The 8,468-nt window shown below is 37.2% G+C and overlaps 1 long non-coding RNA gene across 1 annotated transcript in view; it reads left to right on the top strand.

Annotated features, from left to right (window-relative positions):
- Window positions 1–6,906: 6,906 nt before the first annotated feature.
- Window positions 6,907–8,468, top strand: part of LOC133656110 (uncharacterized) — a 35,289-nt gene continuing 33,727 nt past the window's right edge. Inside the window, exon 1 of the long non-coding RNA XR_009827095.1 lies at window positions 6,907–7,036. This is a non-coding gene — a long non-coding RNA (uncharacterized LOC133656110). The remainder of the gene's footprint in view (window positions 7,037–8,468) is intronic.

The following is an 8,468-nucleotide window of genomic DNA, read 5'->3' as shown; positions in this document are numbered from 1 at the left end:
TTCTACAACTCTTATTTTTTTGTGATAGAGTGATTGGAGCACATACTTGTTGGTCACAAAAACATTCATGAAGTTTGGTTCTTTTATGAATTTATTATGGGTGTACTGAAAATGTGACCAAATCTGCTGGGTCAAAAGTATACATACAGCAATGTTAATATTTGGTTACTGTCACGACGGGGTTTTCGCTTACTGCGGGGTCGTTCTCCCAGGAAGGCAAACGGACGACTCCGGACAGGATTTGCAGGTAGGAACATGATTTAATTTGAAAGAAATAATCAACGAGGTACAAAACAGAAAACAACCCGAAGGCAAGCGTGCCTATCGCACGCGGAAGCAAAGGCAAAAACTTAGGACATGAAACTATAGACATGAACCTCACGAAACTGTGGCATGAAACAACTAGCATTAACTATGGCATAGAACAAACACGAAACTGTGGCATGAAACAACTAGCATTAACTATGGCATAGAACAAGCACAAAACTGTGGCATGAAACAACTAGCATTAACTATGGCCAGGGGCGCCGCTAGGGATTTTGGGCCCCATGAAAAGAATCTTTACAGGGCCCCCAACACAGCGGCAACATTTTTTGATGCTATTTTACATACAATTATGCATTTTAATGGGCCCCCCTCCATCATGGGCCCCTAGAATCCGTCTCCTTTACCCCCCCCTTTTCGGCACCCCTGACTATGGCATAGAACAAACACGCAACTGTGGCATGAAACAACTAGCATTAACTATGGCATAGAACAAACACGCAACTGTGGCATGAAACAACTAGCATTAACTATGGCATGAAACAACTAGCATTAACTATGGCATAGAACAAACACAAAACTGTGGCATGAAACAACTAGCATTAACTATGGCATAGAACAAACACAAAACTGTGGCATGAAACAACTAGCATTAACTATGGCATAGAACAAACACGAAACTGTGGCATGAAACAACTAGCATTAACTATGGCATAGAACAAACACGAAACTGTGGCATGAAACAACTAGCATTAACTATGGCATAGAACAAACACGAAACTGTGGCATGAAACAACTAGCATTAACTATGGCATAGAACAAACACGAAACTGTGGCATGAAACAACTAGCATTAACTATGGCATAGAACAAACACGAAACTGGCATGAAACAACTAGCATTAACTATGGCATGGAACAAACACAAAACTGTGGCATGAAACAATTAGCATTAACTATGGCATAGAACAAACACGAAACTGTGGCATGAAACAACTAGCATTAACTATGGCATAGAACAAACACGAAACTGTGGCATGAAACAACTAGCATTAACTATGGCATAGAACAAACACAAAACTGTGGCATGAAACAACTAGCATTAACTATGGCATAGAAAAAACACGAAACTGTGGCATGAAACAACTAGCATTAACTATGGCATAGAACAAACACGAAACCGTGGCATGAAACAACTAGCATTAACTATGGCATGGAACAAACACGAAACTGTGGCATGAAACAACTAGCATTAACTATGGCATAGACACAAACACAAAACTGTGGCATGAAACAACTAGCATTAACTATGGCATAGAACAAACACGAAACTGTGGCATGAAACAACTAGCGTTAACTATGGTATAGAACAAACACAAAACTGTGGCATGAAACAACCAGCATTAACTATGGCATAGAACAAACACGAAACTGTGGCATGAAACCAATACGAAACTGTGGCATGAAACAACTAGCATTAACTATGGCATAGAACAAACACGAAACTGTGGCATGAAACAACTGGCATTAACTATGGCATAGAACAAACACAAAACTGTGGCATGAAACAACAAGCATTAACTATGGCATAGAACAAACACGAAACTGTGGCATGAAACAACAAGCATTAACTATGGCATGGAACAAACACAAAACTGTGGCATGAAACAACTAGCATTAACTATGGCATAGAACAAACACGAAACTGTGGCATGAAACAACTAGCATTAACTATGGCATAGAACAAACACGAAACTGGCATGAAACAACTAGCATTAACTATGGCATGGAACAAACACAAAACTGTGGCATGAAACAACTAGCATTAACTATGGCATAGACCAAACACGAAACTGTGGCATGAAACAACTAGCATTAACTATGGCATAGACCAAACACAAAACTGTGGCATGAAACAACTAGCATTAACTATGGCATAGAACAAACACAAAACTGTGGCATGAAACAACTAGCATTAACTATGGCATAGAACAAACACGAAACTGTGGCATGAAACAACTAGCATTAACTATGGCATAGAACAAACACGAAACTGTGGCATGAAACAACTAGCATTAACTATGGCATAGACCAGGGGTCGGCAACCTAAAATGTTGAAAGAGCCATATTGGACCAAAAATACAAAAACAAATCTGTCTGGAGCCGCAAAAAATTAAAAGCCATATTACATACAGATAGTGTGTCATGAGATATAAATTGAATTAAGATGACTTAAAGGAAACTAAATGAGCTCAAATATAGCTACAAATGAGGCATAATGCTGCAATATGTACATATAGCTAGCCTAAATAGCATGTTAGCATCGATTAGCTTGCAGTCATGCACTGACCAAATATGTCTGACTAGCACTCCACACAAGTCAATAACATCAACAAAACTCACCTTTGTGCCTTCACGCACAACGTTAAAAGTGTGGTGGACAGAATGAGACAGAAAAAGAAGTGGCATAAAACACGTCCTAGAAAGTCGGAGAAAGTTATACTTGTAAACAAACTACGGTGAGTTCAAGGACCGCCAAAATTAGTAGGACAAAACGGCGCTCGCCAAATACTCGAATCAGTGAAGCATGTTTAATATAAACAGTGTGCTTTGTAACAATTAGGGAGGTTTGCGTCATGTTTGTCCTCCTACGGAAACCATATTAAAACAAAAATTATTTTTTTTCCTCATCTTTTTCCATTTTTCATACATTTTTAAAAAAGCTCCTGAGAGCCACTAGGGCGGCGCTAAAGAGCCGCATGCGGCTCTAGAGCCGCGGGTTGCCGACCCCTGGCATAGACCAAACACGAAACTGTGGCATGAAACAACTAGCATTAACTATGGCATAGAACAAACACGCAACTGTGGCATGAAACAACTAGCATTAACTATGGCATGAAACAACTAGCATTAACTATGGCATAGAACAAACACGAAACTGTGGCATGAAACAACTAGCATTAACTATGGCATAGAACAAACACGAAACTGTGGCATGAAACAACTAGCATTAACTATGGCATAGAACAAACACAAAACTGTGGCATGGAACAACTAGCATTAACTATGGCATAGAACAAACACAAAACTGTGGCATGAAACAACTAGCATTAACTATGGCATGGAACAAACACGAAACTGTGGCATGAAACAACTAGCATTAACTATGGCATAGAACAAACACAAAACCGTGGCATGAAACAACTAGCATTAACTATGGCATAGAACAAACACGAAACCGTGGCATGAAACAACGAGCATTAACTATGGCATAGAACAAACACGCAACTTTGGCATGAAACAACTAGCATTAAATATGGCATAGAACAAACACGAAACTGTGGCATGAAACAACTAGCATTAACTATGGCATAGAACAAACACGAAACTGTGGCATGAAACAACTAGCATTAACTATGGCATAGAACAAACACGAAACTGTGGCATCAAACAACTAGCATTAACTATGGCAGAGAACAAACACAAAACTGTGGCATGAAACAACTAGCATCAACTATGGCATAGAACAAACACGAAACTGTGGCATGAAACAACTAGCGTTAACTATGGTGTAGAACAAACACAAAACTGTGGCATGAAACAACCAGCATTAACTATGGCATGAAACCAATACGAAATTGTGGCATGAAACAACTAGCATTAACTATGGCATAGAACAAACACGAAACTGTGGCATGAAACAACTGGCATTAACTATGGCATAGAACAAACACAAAACTGTGGCATGAAACAACAAGCATTAACTATGGCATAGAACAAACACGAAACTGTGGCATGAAACAACAAGCATTAACTATGGCATGGAACAAACACAAAACTGTGGCATGAAACAACTAGCATTAACTATGGTTTAGAACAAACACAAAACTGTGGCATTAAACAACTAGCATTAACTATGGCATAGAACAAACACAAAACAGTGGCATGAAACAACTAGCATTAACTATGGCATAGAACAAACGAAACTGTGGCATGAAAATACTGGCATTAACTATGGCATAGAACAAACACGAAACTGTGGCATGAAACAACTGGCATTAACTATGGCATAGAACAAACACGAAACTGTGGCATGAAACAACTAGCATTAACTATGGCATAGAACAAACACACAAACTGTGGCATGAAACAACTGGCATTAACTATGGCATAGAACAAACACGAAACTGTGGCATGAAACCAATACGAAACTGTGGCATGAAACAACTAGCATTAACTATGGCATAGAACAAACACGAAACTGTGGCATGAAACCAATACGAAACTGTGGCATGAAACAACTAGCATTAACTATGGCATAGAACAAACACGAAACTGTGGCATGAAACAACTAGCATTAACTATGGCATGGAACAAACACGAAACTGTGGCATGAAACAACTAGCATTAACTATGGCATAGAACAAACACAAAACTGTGGCATGAAACAACTAGCATTAACTATGGCATAGAACAAACACGAAACTGTGGCATGAAACCAATACGAAACTGTGGCATGAAACAACTAGCATTAACTATGGCATAGAACAAACACGAAACTGTGGCATGAAACAACAAGCATTAACTATGGCATAGAACACACACGAAACTGTGGCATGAAACAACTAGCATTAACTATGGCATGAAACAACTAGCATTAACTATGGCATAGAACAAACACGAAACTGTGGCATGAAACAACTAGCATTAACTATGGCATAGAACAAACACGAAACTGTGGCATGAAACAACAAGCATTAACTATGGCATGGAACAAACACAAAACTGTGGCATGAAACAACTAGCATTAACTATGGTTTAGAACAAACACAAAACTGTGGCATTAAACAACTAGCATTAACTATGGCATAGAACAAACACAAAACAGTGGCATGAAACAACTAGCATTAACTATGGCATAGAACAAACGAAACTGTGGCATGAAAATACTGGCATTAACTATGGCATAGAACAAACACGAAACTGTGGCATGAAACAACTGGCATTAACTATGGCATAGAACAAACACGAAACTGTGGCATGAAACAACTAGCATTAACTATGGCATAGAACAAACACACAAACTGTGGCATGAAACAACTGGCATTAACTATGGCATAGAACAAACACGAAACTGTGGCATGAAACCAATACGAAACTGTGGCATGAAACAACTAGCATTAACTATGGCATAGAACAAACACGAAACTGTGGCATGAAACCAATACGAAACTGTGGCATGAAACAACTAGCATTAACTATGGCATAGAACAAACACGAAACTGTGGCATGAAACAACTAGCATTAACTATGGCATGGAACAAACACGAAACTGTGGCATGAAACAACTAGCATTAACTATGGCATAGAACAAACACAAAACTGTGGCATGAAACAACTAGCATTAACTATGGCATAGAACAAACACGAAACTGTGGCATGAAACCAATACGAAACTGTGGCATGAAACAACTAGCATTAACTATGGCATAGAACAAACACAAAACTGTGGCATGAAACAAGCATTAACTATGGCATAGAACACACACGAAACTGTGGCATGAAACAACTAGCATTAACTATGGCATGAAACAACTAGCATTAACTATGGCATAGAACAAACACGAAACTGTGGCATGAAACAACTAGCATTAACTATGGCATAGAACAAACACGAAACTGTGGCATGAAACAACTAGCATTAACTATGGCATGAAGCAACTAGCATTAACTATGGCATAGAACAAACACGAAACTGTGGCATGAAACCAATACGAAACTGTGGCATGAAACAACTAAGACTTACGTAGTCCAGGCATGAGGCAAACAACTAATGACGCCTGGACAACTGACTGGCAAAGGCAGGCTTAAATAGTCCTCTGATTAGCAGCAAGTGCGCTTCCCGAACACCAAAGGCAGGTGAAAGTCATAAGTAGCCATGGTAACTAAAACAAACGCAGGTGTCAAACAGGAACTAAAAGAGTCCAAAACTAACAGAACATAACAAAAACATGATCCGGACCACGGATCATGACAGTGACATGTCCCTTGGCAAGTTTCACTGCAATAAGGCGCTTTTGGTAGCCATCCACAAGCTTCTGCTTGAATGTTTGACCACTCGTCTTGACAAAATTGGTGCAATTCAGCTAAATGTGTTGGTTTTCTGACATGGACTTGTTTCTTCAGCATTGTCCACACGTTTAAGTCAGGACTTTGGGAAGGCCACTCTAAAACCTTAGTTCTAGCCTGTTTTTGCCATTCCTTAACCACTTTTGATGTGTGTTTGGGGTCATTGTCCTATTGGAACATCCAACTGCGCCCAAGACCCAACCTACGGCTGATGATTTTAGCTTGTCCTGAAGAATTTGGAGGTAATCCACCTTTTTCATTGTCCCATTTAAAGCACCAGTTCCATTGGCAGCAAAACAGCATAATACAACCACCACCATGCTTGACGGTAGGGATGGTGTTCCTGGGATTAAAGGCCTCACCTTTACTCCCTCAAACATATTGCTGGGTATTGTGGCCAAACAGCTACATTTTTGTTTTAGATGACCACACAACATTCCACCAGAAGGTCTTATCTTTGTCCATGTGATGTCAGATGACTCATGTTGTAATCCATTTGCCAGTCGGGTGACGCTATTTTTTGGTGTGCTACACCTGCAGCTGACGACCTGCATGACAGCGCACGGAGCTACACCTTCACCATCCGTCGATGTCTCCTAAAGTGAGATCAGCATATGAGGCACCACTTCCAACAAGACATCGCCGGTGAGTGCAATCATTCCGTTATATTTAATTGACGCTTTGGATCACCTTGGATGTGCTGAGGCATCAAGCCTCTCCCTGCAGGGGCCTGAAAACACGACTAATCAATATTGCGCAAGCAAGCCAGTTAAAGAGAAAAAATCGCAACTCCTTTTAGGGTCTAAAAAAATGTATCTGCTGTTAAACATTATCTAAAAAGGTTCAAATAAATGTCAAAAGGCTTTTGTGTGCCAAAACACATTGCTCACCGAATATTCTCTCTGAGAGGAGAAGCAATAAAAGACAGGTAACATGGTTCTAAAGAGACAAGATTAAATAAATAAATATTTAAATATATATGTTTATAAATGTATCTATATGTATCTATATTTATGCACATATATATATACATATATGCACATATATATACATATATATGAGCATATATATATATACACTTATATATGCGCATATATATACACATCTATATATATATACATACACATCTACATATATATGTGTATATATGTATGTATATATATGTGCATATATATATATAAATATATGCACATATGTGTGTATATATACACGCGCATAAATGTATATATACGCGCATATATATTTATATATGCGCGTATATATACATTTATATACATACATGCGCATACATATACATATATATGAGCATATATATATAAACATATATATGCGCATATATATACACACATATATATGCGCATATATATACACATCTATACATACATACACATCTACATATATATGTGTATATATGTATGTATATATATATATATATATATATGTGCATGTATATAGATATGAGCATATATATGTGTGTATATATATATATATATATATACACACACACACATAAATGTATATATATATATACGCATATGTATACATATATACACACACACACGCATAAATGTATATATATATACGCATATGTATATATATATATATATATGTATATAAATGTATCTATATGTATCTATATTTATGCACATATATATATACATATATATGAGCATATATATATATACACTTATATATGCGCATATATATACACATCTATATATATATATACATACACATCTACATATATATGTGTATATATGTATGTATATATATGTGCATATATATATATAAATATATGCACATATGTGTGTATATATACACACGCATAAATGTATATATACGCGCATATATATTTATATATGCGCGTATATATACATTTATATACATACATGCGCATACATATACATATATATGAGCATATATATATAAACATATATATGCGCATATATATACACACATATATATGCGCATATATATACACATCTATACATACATACACATCTACATATATATGTGTATATATGTATGTATATATATATATATATATGTGCATGTATATAGATATGACCATATATAT

Source organism: Entelurus aequoreus, linkage group LG08 (genome assembly GCF_033978785.1).
Source record: "Entelurus aequoreus isolate RoL-2023_Sb linkage group LG08, RoL_Eaeq_v1.1, whole genome shotgun sequence".
Classification (NCBI taxonomy): domain Eukaryota; kingdom Metazoa; phylum Chordata; class Actinopteri; order Syngnathiformes; family Syngnathidae; genus Entelurus; species Entelurus aequoreus.
The sequence above is the reverse complement of the archived record's forward strand: the minus strand, read 5'-3'. Positions and strand labels throughout refer to the sequence as shown.